The sequence below is a fragment of the Cherax quadricarinatus genome, chromosome 7 (assembly GCF_038502225.1).
Source record: "Cherax quadricarinatus isolate ZL_2023a chromosome 7, ASM3850222v1, whole genome shotgun sequence".
NCBI classification, from domain to species: Eukaryota; Metazoa; Arthropoda; class Malacostraca; order Decapoda; family Parastacidae; genus Cherax; species Cherax quadricarinatus.
In genome coordinates this window covers 4,167,458-4,184,922 of record NC_091298.1, presented here as the reverse complement: position 1 = coordinate 4,184,922, position 17,465 = coordinate 4,167,458, and the positions used below count along the sequence as shown (strand labels likewise).

General features: G+C 44.2%; 1 protein-coding gene across 9 annotated transcripts in view; it reads left to right on the top strand.

Annotated features, from left to right (window-relative positions):
* Window positions 1-17,465, top strand: part of LOC128686781 (protein prune homolog 2) — a 123,345-nt gene that overhangs the window by 35,793 nt on the left and 70,087 nt on the right. The gene's annotated exons all lie outside the window — the stretch shown is intronic.

Here is a 17,465-nt window from a genome sequence, read left to right as displayed (position 1 = left end):
CTATCGAAACTCACAAAAAGCGATTGCATTTTGTGAGTAAATGCGAAAGCATTTTGTGAGTTAACGAAGCAGTCAGTTGGACATGATGGTTTTAATTGTTTCCTCGATTCAATGCAGAACGAACGCTCTGGTCGTCCTATATGGATGGGTTTTGTGGCGTTTTGCATTTCATTGTTGTAGTCTTGTATGGTAATGAGATTGATATAGTTGATATAATAATAGGCATGGAGGCGAGCCTTAGGTTTATCGGGTAAATGGGTAAATTGGGTAAATTGGGTTATCCTAGGTTCTCTACACATATGCTGCTATGTATGATAATTCTATGTAACTGTATTTGTGTATACCTGAATAAACTTACTTACTTACTTACTTACACAGTGTTGGTGCTAGTCCCACACTAGGCCTCAGGCGAGTGAGAGAGGGGGACGTCCGACCTATGCATCTGTCTTGGTAGTTAGGATGAACCAGGGTACACTGCCCTGAGCTTTAGTCTCAGCTAGATCCACTAGGTGGTAGCACAGGTGCTATAGTGGGAAGGTGCAAAATGGAAAGGCCTGACTGGGCTTACAGTCCATCAACGTCAAAAACAGACGCTAGCATTGAAAAAGTGAGGACATTGAAAGTGCTGTGGGAATTTCTTATGGGTCGTGTCAAAGCACTTGGACAAAATTTGAACATGAGGCGAGTGGCTGCAAAGTTTGTACCCCGCTTCCTGACTCAAGACTAGAAGCACCATCGTTTTCTGGCCATAAGCAACATGGCAGTCGTACCCCACCCTCCCTACTCCCAAATCTAGCACCCTGTGACTTCTTTCTCTTCCCAAAAACAAAAATGGCACTCAACGACATGGAGAAAATTCAAGCAGAATCCCAGGGCGCGCTTGAAGCTGTTAGGAAAGAAGAGTTCCAGAAATGTTTCGAGAGGTGGCAGAGGCTCTGGGATCAGTGTATAGCTTCCCAAGGAAAGTACTTCGAGGAAGACAGCTTCAACTATTACCTTTGTAAATTGTGAGTTCATTACCTTTGTAAATTATGAGTTCATTACCTCTGTAACTTGCTCAGCTATCAAAACTTTGGGGTCCAGTCCCTGGACCAATTATGTACCTCTGTAATCTTTTGACTACCGCCCACAGGATGGGTATGGAGTGCATAATAAACATATTAAACTAACTAAACTAGGTGGTCCAGTATATATATTTTTACGACAGTCCAGGAACTTTTTGATAGCTCCTCGTATGTTTGCTGACGTACGGGAAATTTGGAATTTAAGACAAAAGGTGAATTCTATATTATGTACAGGAATAGTAACATAATAGGCAGATAGTGGAGCCAACAAGACTGGAAAACACATTTGAACTTATCTTCACAAATAATGACCTGGTAAGAAACAACAATATCAAAAACAGCTAATTCTGATCACAATCTAATCGAAGATCAGACTTACATGCACAGGGGTCCTGATCAGCAAAATGTGAGGGTATCTTCACCAAGTACAATTTCAACAACAAGAACATCAACTGGGACCAAGTGAACCATGTCTTAAATGAAACATGTTGGGAAGATATCTTAAATAACATGGATCCAAACCAACGCCTTGAAAGGATCAACTTCCTGGCAGCTGAAGTATGTTTAAGGCATATTCCCCCAAGAAAGAAGAAGAGAAGAAGTAAACTGGAGTAAGGCGCTCCCTCTGCAAAAGACTACGACGAATCACTGAGCTTCTCAAAAACGTTAGATTATCTGATACACGGAAGAAAGCGTTGACCAGGGAAGTTGAAAGTATGGAACTTGAGTTAAAGGACTCATACAGGACCCAGGAGGAGCTAAAAGTGATTAGTGAAATTGAAAGAAATTCGAAATATTTCTATTCATATGCCAAAAAAGGCAAATACCACATGTAGTATCGGATCCTTGCTCAGACAAGATGGGACTTACACAGATAACAATCAAGAAATGAGCGAGATACTGAAATCTCAACACGACTCTGTGTTTAACGAGCCACTAATCAGTCTAAAGATCAACAATCCAAATGTTTTTTTCGTGAATGAGCCTCAGAACTCCATCAATGTATTGCAGATTTTCAACATTACCCTAACTCCAAGAGACTTTAAGAAAGCCACTGACAACATGCCCATGCACTCAGCCCCAGACCCAGACTCGTGAAACTCTGTGTTCATTAAGATCTGCAAGAAACCCCTTTCGTGTGTTCTAACTATACTGTGGAGAAGGAGCTTAGGCATGGGTGAAATTCCAGTCACTAAAAACAACGGATGAAGCCCCACTCCATAAAGGTGGCAACAAAACATTAACTAAGAACTATAGACTAATAGCTCTAACGTCCCACATCATGAAAATCTTTGAAAGAGTGCTAAGAAGCACGATTGCAAACCACTCAGATTTCCAAAAACTGCACAATCCAGGGCAACATGGGTTCAGAGCTGGTCGCTCCTGCCTCTCGCAACTACTGGATCACTATGATTATGGTCTTGGATGCACTGGAAGAAAAACAGAATGCAGATGTAATATACACAGACTTTGCAAAAGTCTTTGACAAGCGCGATCATGGCGTAATAGCGCACAAAATATGTGCTAAAGGAATAACAGGCAAAGTGGGGAGATGGATCTTCAACTTTCTAACCACTCAACCACAAAGAGTAGTAAACAGAGTTAAATCGGAAGCTGCCATAGTGAAAAGCTCTGTTCCACGAGGCACAGTACTCGCCCCCATCCTATTCCTCATCCTCATATCACACATAGACAGATATGTAATCCACAGCACCGTGTCATCCTTTGAGACGACACTACGATCTGCATGAGACTGTCATCTATTGAAGACACGGTTAACCTCCAATAAGATATAAACCAAGTTTCCAATGAGCAACGGAAAACAATATGATGTTCAATGAAGACAAATTCCAACTACTCGGTTATGGAAAATTGGAGATGATAATTAGAACTGAGTATACTACAAACTCTGATCATATAATAAAGCGAAATAATAATGTGAGGGACCTGAAAGTGGTAATGTCTGAGATCTTACTTTCAAGGATCACAACAGTGCCACGATCACAACTGCAAAGAAAATGATAGGATGGATAATGAGAACGTTCAAAACAAGAGTTGCCAAGCCAGTGGCGATCCTTTTCAAATCACTTGTTCTCTCTAGGCTGGAATACTGCTGTACATTAACATCTCCGTTCGTGCAGGTGAAATTGCAGATCTAGAAAGTGTACCTCAGCTACTGGGAACGCTTGGAGCACTTGACTTGTACTTTCTGGAACGCAGGCGAGAGAGATATCATAATCTACACTTGGAAAATCCTAGAAGGAATGGTCCCGAATCTACACACAGAAATCACTCCCTACGAAAGTAAGAGACTGGGCAGGCGGTGCAAATTACCCCCAATGAGAAGAAGAGGCGCCATTGGTACACTAAGAGAACACAATAAGTGTCCGGGGCCCAAGACTGTTCAACAGCCTCCCACCATGCATAAGGGGAATTACCAATAGGCCCCTGGCTGCCTTAACGAGGGAGCTGGACAGATACTTAAAGTCAGTGCCAGATCAGCCGGGCTGTGGTTCATACGTTGGACTATGTGCAGCCAACACTAACAGCCTGGTTGATCAGGCCCTGATCCACCGGGAGGCCTGGTCGTGGGTCGGGCCGCGGGGGCGTTGATCCCCGGAATACCCTCCAGGTAGACTCTGGGTAGGTAAGCATGACTTGTAAGTTTGAATTAGGAATAGACGGAGTATCAAAGGAAGCAGGCAGGCAGCAATGCGTACTACAGCTTCAAAAGGGCAAGATAAAAATAGTTCAAGGGATATACATAGACATTTAAAATCTTTAGATTATACATAGCTCATTGATTAGTTTGTTAAGATTGATGCATATTGACTAAATGAGGATCTTTAAAGTTGCATTTCATCTATACAACACCAGTCAGGAATATTTCAACACCTTAAATAGGCAGTAAAGTAAACTGTCAAGGTATATATATATATATATATATATATATATATATATATATATATATATATATATATATATATATATATATATATATATATATATATAATTATATTATTATTTTTTTTTATTATCACACTGGCCGATTCCCACCAAGGCAGGGTGGCCCGAAAAAGAAAAACTTTCACCATCATTCACTCCATCACTGTCTTGCCAGAAGGGTGCTTTACACTACAGTTTTTAAACTGCAACATTAACACCCCTCCTTCAGAGTGCAGGCACTGTACTTCCCATCTCCAGGACTCAAGTCCGGCCTGCCGGTTTCCCTGAACCCCTTCATAAATGTTACTTTGCTCACACTCCAACAGCACGTCAAGTATTAAAAACCATTTGTCTCCATTCACTCCTATCAAACACGCTCACGCATGCCTGCTGGAAGTCCAAGCCCCTTGCACACAAAACCTCCTTTACCCCATCTCTCCAACCTTTCCTAGGCCGACCCCTACCCCGCCTTCCTTCCACTACAGACTGATACACTCTTGAAGTCATTCTGTTTCGCTCCATTCTCTCTACATGTCCGAACCACCTCAACAACCCTTCCTCAGCCCTCTGGACAACAGTTTTGGTAATCCCGCACCTCCTCCTAACTTCCAAACTACGAATTCTCTGCATTATATTCACATCACACATTGCCCTCAGACATGACATCTCCACTGCCTCCAGCCTTCTCCTCGCTGCAACATTCATCACCCATGCTTCACACCCATATAAGAGCGTTGGTAAAACTATACTCTCATACATTCCCCTCTTTGCCTCCAAGGACAAAGTTCTTTGTCTCCACAGACTCCTAAGTGCACCACTCACTCTTTTCCCCTCATCAATTCTATGATTCACCTCATCTTTCATAGACCCATCCGCTGACACGTCCACTCCCAAATATCTGAATACATTCACCTCCTCCATACTCTCTCCCTCCAATCTGATATTCAATCTTTCATCACCTAATCTTTTTATCCTCATAACCTTACTCTTTCCTGTATTCACCTTTAATTTTCTTCTTTTGCACACCCTACCAAATTCATCCACCAATCTCTGCAACTTCTCTTCAGAATCTCCCAAGAGCACAGTGTCATCAGCAAAGAGCAGCTGTGACAACTCCCACTTTGTGTGTGATTCTTTATCTTTTAACTCCACGCCTCTTGCCAAGACCCTCGCATTTACTTCTCTTACAACCCCATCTATAAATATATAAAACAACCACGGTGACATCACACATCCTTGTCTAAGGCCTACTTTTACTGGGAAAAAATTTCCCTCTTTCCTACATACTCTAACTTGAGCCTCACTATCCTCGTAAAAACTCTTCACTGCTTTCAGTAACCTACCTCCTACACCATACACTTGCAACATCTGCCACATTGCCCCCCTATCCACCCTGTCATACGCCTTTTCCAAATCCATAAATGCCACAAAGACCTCTTTAGCCTTATCTAAATACTGTTCACTTATATGTTTCACTGTAAACACCTGGTCCACACACCCCCTACCTTTCCTAAAGCCTCCTTGTTCATCTGCTATCCTATTCTCCGTCTTACTCTTAATTCTTTCAATAATAACTCTACCATACACTTTACCAGGTATACTCAGCAGACTTATCCCCCTATAATTTTTGCACTCTCTTTTATCCCCTTTGCCTTTATACAAAGGAACTATGCATGCTCTCTGCCAATCCCTAGGTACCTTACCCTCTTCCATACATTTATTAAATAATTGCACCAACCACTCCAAAACTATATCCCCACCTGCTTTTAACATTTCTATCTTTATCCCATCAATCCCGGCTGCCTTACCCCCTTTCATTTTACCTACTGCCTCACGAACTTCCCCCACACTCACAACTGGCTCTTCCTCACTCCTACAAGATGTTATTCCTCCTTGTCCTATACACGAAATCACAGCTTCCCTATCTTCATCAACATTTAACAATTCCTCAAAATATTCCCTCCATCTTCCCAATACCTCTAACTCTCCATTTAATAACTCTCCTCTCCTATTTTTAACTGACAAATCCATTTGTTCTCTAGGCTTACTTAACTTGTTAATCTCACTCCAAAACTTTTTCTTATTTTCAACAAAATTTGTTGATAACATCTCACCCACTCTCTCATTTGCTCTCTTTTTACATTGCTTCACCACTCTCTTAACCTCTCTCTTTTTCTCCATATACTCTTCCCTCCTTGCATCACTTCTTCTTTGTAAAAACTTCTCATATGCTAACTTTTTCTCCCTTACTACTCTCTTTACATCATCATTCCACCAATCGCTCCTCTTCCCTCCCGCACCCACTTTCTTGTAACCACAAACTTCTGCTGAACACTCTAACACTACATTTTTAAACCTACCCCATACCTCTTCGACCCCATTGCCTATGCTCTCATTAGCCCATCTATCCTCCAATAGCTGTTTATATCTTACCCTAACTGCCTCCTCTTTTAGTTTATAAACCTTCACCTCTCTCTTCCCTGATACTTCTATTCTCCTTGTATCCCATCTACCTTTTACTCTCAGTGTAGCTACAACTAGAAAGTGATCTGATATATCTGTTGCCCCTCTATAAACATGTACATCCTGAAGTCTACTCAACAGTCTTTTATCTACCAATACATAATCCAACAAACTACTGTCATTTCGCCCTACATCATATCTTGTATACTTATTTATCCTCTTTTTCTTAAAATATGTATTACCTATAACTAAACCCCTTTCTATACAAAGTTCAATCAAAGGGCTCCCATTATCATTTACACCTGGCACCCCAAACTTACCTACCACACCCTCTCTAAAAGTTTCTCCTACTTTAGCATTCAGGTCCCCTACCACAATTACTCTCTCACTTGGTTCAAAGGCTCCTATACATTCTCTTAACATCTCCCAAAATCTCTCTCTCTCCTCTGCATTCCTCTCTTCTCCAGGTGCATACACGCTTATTATGACCCACTTCTCGCATCCAACCTTTACTTTAATCCACATAATTCTTGAATTTACACATTCATATTCTCTTTTCTCCTTCCATAACTGATCATTCAACATTACTGCTACCCCTTCCTTTGCTCTAACTCTCTCAGATACTCCAGATTTAATCCCATTTATTTCCCCCCACTGAAACTCCCCTACCCCCTTCAGCTTTGTTTCGCTTAGGGCCAGGACATCCAACTTCTTTTCATTCATAACATCAGCAATCATCTGTTTCTTGTCATCCGCACTACATCCACGCACATTTAAGCATCCCAGTTTTATAAAGTTTTTCTTCTCTTTTTTAGTAAATGTCTACAGGAGAAGGGGTTACTAGCCCATTGCTCCCGGCATTTTAGTCGCCTCATACGACACGCATGGCTTACGGAGGAAAGATTCTTTTCCACTTCCCCATGGACAATAGAAGAAATAAAGAACAAGAGCTATTTAGAAAAAGGAGAAAAACCTAGATGTATGTATATATATATGCATGTGCGTGTCTGTGAAGTGTGACCTAAGTGTAAGTAGGAGTAGCAAGATATCCCTGTTATCTAGCGTGTTTATGAGACAGAAAAAGAAAACAGCAATCCTACCATCATGCAAAACAGTTACAGGTTTCAGTTTCACAGTCATCTGGCAGGACGGTAGTACTTCCCTGGGTGGTTGCTGTCTACCAACCTACTACCTGAAATATATATATATACATATATATATACATATATATTTATATATACATATATACATATATATTTATATATACATATATATATACATATATATATATATGGGTCACTGCCTGGGGCAGGGGGAGTATACATGAAGTATACCTGGCTAGCCAGGCTGTACGAAAATTTGATACACCTCACCCCCTAGTTCTCCGTATCCAACTTTGGCTACGCCGTATCTCTACCAAGCATAAAGATATTGTTTTTTGTTGGGTCCCTGTTCATGTCGAAGTACAGGGGAATGAACAGGCAGACACTGCTGCGCGGTCAGCAGTACATGACCTACCAATTTCATATAGAGGTGTTCCATATCTGGACTATTTTGCTGTAATAGCTACCCACCTTAACACCCGTTGGCAACAACGTTGGTCAACTCTGCTCGGTAACAAACTTCATTCTATTAAACCAAGCATAGGTTACTGGCCGTCTTCTTGTCATCAGTGCTGGGGTTGGGAGACTACTCTCTCCCGCCTTCTCATTGGCCACACTCGTCTTACTCATGGGTATCTCATGGAGAGACACCCTGTTCCACTCTGTGAGCAGTGTCAAGTTCCAGTATCGATTAGCCACATTCTGTTAAGATAAGATTTCGTTCGGATTTTTAACCCCAGAGGGCTAGCCACCCAGGATAACCCAAGAAAGTCAGTGCGTCATCGAGGACTGTCTAACTTATTTCCATTGGGGTCCTTAATCTTGTCCCCAGGATGCGACCCACACCAGTCGACTAACACCCAGGTACCTATTTGCTGCTCGGTGAACAGGACAACAGGTGTAAGGAAACGTGTCGAAATGTTTCCACCCGCCGGGAATCGAACCCTGGCCCTCCGTGTGTGAAGCGGGAGCTTTAGCCACCAGGCCACCGGGCCCTCTCTATCAACGAGCACGCAGAATTTACCTCCAACGTCGTCTCCTCTCTACTACTCTCTCTTTATCTTCCCTTCTTGCTGATGGACCCTCCTTTAATCCTGACTCTCTCATTGACTTCTTGACAACGACTGATTTACTCCACAAACTCTGATGATGATACCTTTCGCACTCCCCTCAGCCCTTTCTACCTCAATCTCTTGCTGTCCTCTACCCTTTCACCATCCACTGGCCCAATGTTCTCCGTAACCTATTACTCATCCATCTCCCTTTTGCCACCTGATACCCTCGCTTCCTTCCTGCCCTGCAGTGCTGTATAGCCCTTGTGGCTTAGCGCTTCTTTTTGACTATACTAATAATAAATGAAGTATACCTGGAGAGAGTTCTGGGGGGTCAACGCCCCCGCGGCCCAGTCTGTGACCCGGTCTCATGGTGGATCAGGGCCTGATCAAACAGGCTGTTACTGTTGGCCGTGCGCAACCCGACGTACGAACTACAACCCTGCTGGTCAAGTACTGACTTTAGATGTCTGTCCACTGCCTACTTGAAGACAGCCAGGGGTCTATTGGTAATCCCTCTTATATTTGCTGGGAGGCAGTTGAACGGTCTTGGGCCCCTGACACTTATTGTGTTGTTTCTTATCGTGCTAGTGGCACCCCTGCTTTTAATTGGGGGGATGTTGCATCGTCTGCCGAGTCTTTTGCTTTCATGGGGAGTGATTTTCGTGTGCAAGTTTGGTACTAACCCTTCTAGGATTTTCCAAATGTGTACTATCATTGAGGTATTTTATCGCAGTTATGCGTGCCGTGAAGGTTCTCTATACATTTTCTAGGTCAGCAATTTCGCCTGTCTTGAAAAACAAAAAGGTGCTGTTAGTGTGCAGCAATATTCCAGCCTAGATAGAACAAGCGACCTGTAGAGTGTCATCATGGGCTTGACATCCCTGGTTTTAAAGGTTCTCATTATCCATCTTGTCATTTTTCTAGCAGATGCGATTGATAAAATGCTATGGTCTTTGAAGGTGAAATCTTCTGACATGATCACTCCCAGGTCTTTGACATTAGTTTTTCGCTTTATTGTGTGGTTCGAATTTGTTTTATACTCCGATAAGTTTTAATTTCCTCACGTTTTCCATATCGGAGTAATTGAAATTTCTCATCATTGAACTTCATTTGTTTTCTGCAGCCCATTTAAAGATTTGGTTGATGTCTGCCTGGAGTCTTGCAGTGTCTTCAATGGAGGACACTGTCATGCAAATTTGGGTGTTATCCGCAAAGGAAGAAACGGCGCTGTGGCTTATATCCTATCTATGCCCGATATGAGGATGAGAAGCAAGATGGGAGCGAGTACTGTGCCTTGTGGAACAGAGCTTTTCACCGTAGCCGCCTCAGAATTTACTGTTGACCGTTGACTGCTACTCTTTGTATTCTGTTTGTTAGGAAATTATAGATCCATCTACCAACTTTTCGTGTTATTCTTTTATCACGCATTTTGTGCGCTGTTACTCCATGGTCACACTTGTCAAAGACTTTTGCAAAGTCTGTGTATATTACATCTGCATTCTTTTTGTCTTCTAGAGAATCCAGGACCTTGTCATAGTGGTCCAGTAGTTGGGACAGACAGGAGCGACCTGTTCTAAACCCATCAGACTCCATTCAACAAAGTCAGGTCCAGTTCCGTGGGTCAAGAGCTCCCCCTCGCTGGCATCAATAAACCTTCCTTGGCGGGTATGAGAAAGTGTAGTGAGGCTGACTTGCCTGCCTTCCAACCAATAGCTCGGCCAAGTGAGGCTGACAGCCCCCTGGGTTTGTTTAATGGTGTCCAGGTATTTTATGGTGGCTGCCTCCACACACTTACTTCTATATTAGTCTTCTTTTATGACTAATTTACCATGAGGGTGGTAAGAGGTGGTTCCTGCAGTGCATCATTATTATTGTTGTTACTGCTATTATTTTATTATTGTTGTTATTGTTGTTGTTGTTGTTGCTATTATTGTTGTTACTGATATTATTTTATTATTTATTTCATGGGGGAGCGGTCACACAAAGCCCAGGGAATATGAGTTAATTATATTTGATCCAAGGAAGGGTTTGATCCTTGGATCAAGAACATTTTAACATCAATACATCCCTCCCCCACCCTCTCCCCGCACTGAAGGATGTCCAGTCTTCTCACGGAGATTGCATGTGATTGGACACGACTCATTATTATTATTATTATTATTATTATTATTTTCACGGGGAAGCGTTCAGCCCGTTAGGGCCATACAGCGACTGGGAAATAGCTCATATTCCTTGGATCAAGTGCCCTTAAATTTCAATTCACCTTATTGAAGGGTACAATTCTTTACGTTTGAGTCCGAAGGTTGTTTAAGAAACATAGTACACCTTAGCATAAGCGAGTACCTGCATATTGTCCCTTAGGGCAATATCCCTTTACCTTTGATGCTGGTAAAGGGCTCTTGATCAAAGGAAATTGATCAACCCTTCCTTGGATTAATCCTTCTTACCCCACGTTTCCTAGAGGTGTATGACCCCAACAAGTTTAGTGATTACCCGTGGATATAATGATAATCATGAGCAGGTGTGCGTGTTGCGTCTCAGCAGTAGTGTTGCATCACTGAATCAATACTAAGGTGCTCAGACGTTTCTCGTGCCAGCCAGGCAGGTCTTGTGAAGTATTCACCACCAACGCTAGGCTAAACTTCCTGCTCACTGCTGCAGACCAGTATCCCTCAATACAACTAATTGCTACTGAAACTTTCTCAGTCAGTATCTATTAGGTATGCCTCTGTAATATTTTGACTATTTCCCGTAGATGGGTATGGTATGCGCATTAAAGATGTCAAATCAGAGAGGGGCTTGAACAGATTTAGCAGTCCTAAATTGCTGAAAGAATCGACATATATCAGAGAACCCTAGGAAAGATCTAGACCACTTAGGGTCTGATATCGCCAGGCCAGGCAAGCATATGTGGGAAAACGCAGCAATCAAGTCTATAGGGCAGCATTCTCCCCGGAAGGGGATTCGCACGATCCCCGGAATCTTAGGAGATAAGCAAAAAGTGATCCGGAAGTTGCTGAGTTTCACGGAATACTTGTGGGAAACGTATATAGGGTGTTCCTAGCTACTGAGAGGCAAGCAACTGAACACCAAAGTCTGCAATACAGCAGACCCTGAATTCTATCAGGATGAGACGATCGAGTACGGCAAGTCTTGAAGACAAGATCGCTGACTAAAGGAAGCTATTTATGAAGTTAGTTTTTTAGTTTAGTATCTTTATTATGCACCCCATACCTATCATGTGGGCGGTAGTTATAAGATTACAGAGGTACATAATGGGTCCAGGGACTGGACCCCAAAGTTATGATAGCTGAACTAGTTACAAAGGTAATGAACTCCAGGTAGATCTGGTCACAATCATGGCAAGTTACAAAGGTAATGAATCATCCTCACTCCTACACATGGTTACAATCATGAACAAATTGCAAAGTAATAAACCACTGATACGTCCACACCTGGTCACAATTGTAATGAGTTATAAATACAAATATTAAGTGGATCATACACCCACACGAGCGCGCACATACACACACACACACACACACACACACACACACACACACACACACACACACACACGAGGACGCACATACAGACAGACACATGCACACGAACGTACAAACATACATACACACACAATAGCACGAACGCACGCGCGCGCGCACACACACACACACACACACACACACACACACACACACACACACACACACACACACACACACACACACACACACACACACACACACACACACACACACACACACACACACACACACACACACACACACACTCAGAAGTGTCCCTGTTTGCAGATGATGTGAAGTTAATGAGGAGAATTAAATCTGATGAGGACCAGGCAGGACTTCAAAGAGACCTGGACAGACTGGACACCTGGTCCAGCAAATGGCTTCTCGAATTTAATCCTGCCAAATGCAAAGTCATGAAGATAGGGGAAGGGCACAGAAGACCACAGACAGAGTATAGGCTAGGTGGCCAAAGACTGCAAACCTCACTCAAGGAGAAAGATCTTGGGGTGAGTATAACACCGAGCATGTCTCCGGAAGCACACATCAATCAGATAACTGCTGCAGCATATGGGCGCCTGGCAAACCTGAGAACAGCATTCCGACACCTTAGTAAGGAATCATTCAAGACACTGTACACCGTGTATGTCAGGCCCATACTGGAGTATGCAGCACCTGTTTGGAACCCGCACTTGATAAAGCACGTCAAGAAACTAGAGAAAGTACAAAGGTTTGCAACAAGGTTAGTTCCAGAGCTAAGGGGAATGTCCTATGAAGAAAGATTAAGGGAAATCGGCCTGACGACACTGGAGGACAGGAGGGTCAGGGGAGACATGATAACGACATATAAAATACTGCGTGGAATAGACAAGGTGGACAAGGACAGGATGTTCCAGGGAGGGGACACAGAAACAAGAGGCCACAATTGGAAGTTGAAGACACAAATGAGTCAGAGAGATAGTAGGAAGTATTTCTTCAGTCATAGAGTTGTAAGGCAGTGGAATAGCCTAGAAAATGACGTAGTGGAGGCAGGAACCATACACAGTTTTAAGACGAGGTTTGATAAAGCTCATGGAGCGGGGAGAGAAAGGGTCTAGTAGCAACCGGTGAAGAGGCGGGGCCAGGAGCTAGGACTCGACCCCTGCAACCACAAATAGGTGAGTAGGTGAGTACACACACACACACACACACACACACAGTGGAGGACAGGAGAGATAGGGAGAACATGATAACGACATACAAAATACTGAGAGGAATTGAGAAGGTGGACAAAGACAGGATGTTCCAGAGATGGGACACAGTAACAAAGGGACACAGTTGGAAGTTGAAGACACAGATGAATCACAGGGATGTTAGGAAGTATTTCTTCAGCCACAGAGTAGTCAGGAAGTGGAATAGTTTGGGAAGCGATGTAGTGGAGGCAGGATCCATACATAGCTTTAAGCAGAGGTATGATAAAGCTCACGGTTCAGGGAGAGTGACCTAGTAGCGATCAGTGAAGAGGCGGGGCCAGGAGCTCGGACTCGACCCCTGCAACCTCAACTAGGTGAGTACAACTAGGTGAGTACACATACACACACGCATACACACACGCATACACACACACACACACATACACACACACACACATACACACACACACACATACACACACACATACACACACACACACACACACACACACACACACACACACACACACACACACACACACACACACACACACACACACACACACACACACACACACACACATACACACACACATGACGGAAGGGTTAGACTCAGAAGTGTCCCTGTTTGCAGATGATGTGAAGTTAATGAGGAGAATTAAATCTGATGAGGACCAGGCAGGACTTCAAAGAGACCTGGACAGACTGGACACCTGGTCCAGCAAATGGCTTCTCGAATTTAATCCTGCCAAATGCAAAGTCATGAAGATAGGGGAAGGGCACAGAAGACCACAGACAGAGTATAGGCTAGGTGGCCAGAGACTGCAAACCTCACTCAAGGAGAAAGATCTTGGGGTGAGTATAACACCGAGCATGTCTCCGGAAGCACACATCAATCAGATAACTGCTGCAGCATATGGGCGCCTGGCAAACCTGAGAACAGCATTCCGATACCTTAGTAAGGAATCATTCAAGACACTGTACACCGTGTATGTCAGGCCCATACTGGAGTATGCAGCACCTGTTTGGAACCCGCACTTGATAAAGCACGTCAAGAAACTTGAGAAAGTACAAAGGTTTGCAACAAGGTTAGTTCCAGAGTTAAGGGGAATGTCCTATGAAGAAAGATTAAGGGAAATCGGCCTGACGACACTGGAGGACAGGAGGGTCAGGGGAGACATGATAACGACATATAAAATACTGCGTGGAATAGACAAGGTGGACAAGGACAGGATGTTCCAGGGAGGGGACACAGAAACAAGAGGCCACAATTGGAAGTTGAAGACACAAATGAGTCAGAGAGATAGTAGGAAGTATTTCTTCAGTCATAGAGTTGTAAGGCAGTTTACCTGGAGAGACCTGGAGAGAGTTCCGGGGGTCAACGCCCCCGCGGCCCGGTCTGAGACCAGGCCTCCTGGTGGATCAGAGCCTGATCAACCAGGCTGTTGCTGCTGGCTGCACGCAAACCAACATACGAGCTACAGCCCGGCTGATCCGGAACTGACTTTAGGTGCTTGTCCAGTGCCAGCTTGAAGACTGCCAGGGGTCTGTTGGTAATCCCCCTTATGTGTGCTGGGAGGCAGTTGAACAGTCTCGGGCCCCTGACACTTATTGTATGGTCTCTTAACGTGCTAGTGACACCCCTGCTTTTCATTGGGGGGATGGTGCATCGTCTGCGAAGTCTTTTGCTTTCGTAGTGAGTGATTTTCGTGTGCAAGTTCGGTACTAGTCCCTCTAGGATTTTCCAGGTGTATATAATCATGTATCTCTCCCTCCTGCGTTCCAGGGAATACAGGTTTAGGAACCTCAAGCGCTCCCAATAATTGAGGTGTTTTATCTCCGTTATGCGCGCCGTGAAAGTTCTCTGTACATTTTCTAGGTCGGCAATTTCACCTGCCTTGAAAGGTGCTGTTAGTGGAATAGCCTAGAAAATGACGTAGTGGAGGCAGGAATCATACACAGTTTTAAGACGAGGTTTGATAAAGCTCATGGAGCGGGGAGAGAGAGGGCCTAGTAGCAACCGGTGAAGAGGCGGGGGCCAGGAGCTAGGACTCGACCCCTGCAACCACAAATAGGTGAGTACAAATAGGTGAGTACACACACATACACACACACACACACATATACACACACACACACACACACACATATACACACACACACACACACATACACACACACATACACACACACACATACACACACACACATATACACACACACACACACATACACACACACACACACACACACACACACACACACACACACACACACACACACACACACACACACACACACACACACACACACACACACACACAGATACACACACGTACAACAGGCCTAGTGTCTAATCGACATGTGCCTAGGACAAAATGGTAACACACACACACACACACACACACACACACACACATGGAAACATAAACTGTATGCAGAGGTCCTGTCAAACCCACATGGGGCTAAAAGAAAGACAGGGAGCACACTAGGACATGTACAGGAACTAGGACATGTGCAGGGACCTTACCAGACACCTGTGGTGGCCATAGCTATGGAAGGGACTGAAGGAAGGAACACTCCACGGGAAGGAACTAAAACATATCAGAGGATGCAATGGGAGTCACAGTGGGAGGTGGAAAGGGAGAGATCAGTGTTTGTCTATGGGCTAGACGAAGCTAAAGGGAAAACTTATGAGGAAAGAAAGTAGGAGGAGAAAAAAGTGATTGAAGGTATCATGAAGGTGATAGACGAGGGGGAAATGACCCAGGTGGCAAATTTTCGGAGAATCGGGTGGTTCACAGAGAAAAGGAATCGGCCTCTCAAAGTAATTTTCAAGGCAGAATCAACCCGAACCATGATCCTGCAGGAGAAAGCACGGCTGAGAGGCAGGCAGGAGTTCATGAGTGTGTACCTCGGTCGAGACAGAACACAGGAGGAAAGGAGGACGATGAAAGAGAGTGTTCAGAAACGAAAGGAGAAATGGGAGGAAATGAAAAAGGAGAGCAGAATAACCCAGGAACAAGTGGAAGGACAAGCACCCCCCCCCAGAAACACCTGCAGAAGGATCCCAGCCACGACACCCTCAAGGCAACTGAACAATCCAAACCAACCATCACACACCGATCCCTCTGTTCCCACCCCCCGCACCACAGTTACAGTATTAGAACAGAAGTTGAAGGTTTGGTACACAAATGCAGATGGATTAACGAATAAACATGAGGAATGGCAAGAAAGAATCAATGAGAAGTCCCCAGACATCATAGCAGTTACAGAGACAAAACTCACGGGGACAACAACAGATGCAATCTTCCCACCAGGATACCAGATCATGAGGAAAGATAGAAGGGGCAGAGGGGGAGGTGGGGTTGCTCTGCTAGTAAAAAACAGATGGAAATTCGAGAAAATGGAAGGCATAGATGAGATGGGAGAGAGTACATAGTAGGTGCAGTTCAGTCTGGGGAACACCAGGTGGTCATTGCAGTGATGTATAATCCACCACAGAACTGCAGGAGGCCAAGAGAGGAATATGAAGAGAGCAACAGAGCAAAGGTGGACACACTTGCTGAGGTGGAAAGAAGAGCTCACTCCAGCAGAGCAAAGTTGCTGGTTATGGGGGATTTCAACCACAGGGAGATTGACTGGGAAAACCTGGAGCCACATGGGGGTCCCGAAACATGGAGAGCCAAGATGATGGACGTGGTGCTGGAAAACCTCATGCACCAACATGTTAAGGACACTACCAGAGTGAGAGGGGAGTATGAACCAGCAAGATTGGACCTTGTGTTCACCCTGGGCAGTTCAGACACTGAGGACATCATGTATGAGAGTCCCCTAGGAGCTAGCGACCACGTGGTTCTGTGCTTTGAATATATAGTTGAGCTGCAAGTGGAGAGAGTAACAGGAGTTGAATGGGAAAAGCCTGACTATAAAAGAGGGGACTACATAGGGTTGAGGAACTTCCTGCAGGAGGTCCCATGGGACAGAGAACTGGCAGGAAAGCCAGTAAATGAAATGATGGAATATGTAACAACAAAATGCAAGGAGGCAGTGGAAAGGTTTATTCCCAAGGGCAACAGAAACAACGGGAAGACCAGAATGAGCCCCTGGTTTACCCGACGGTGTAAGGAGGCAA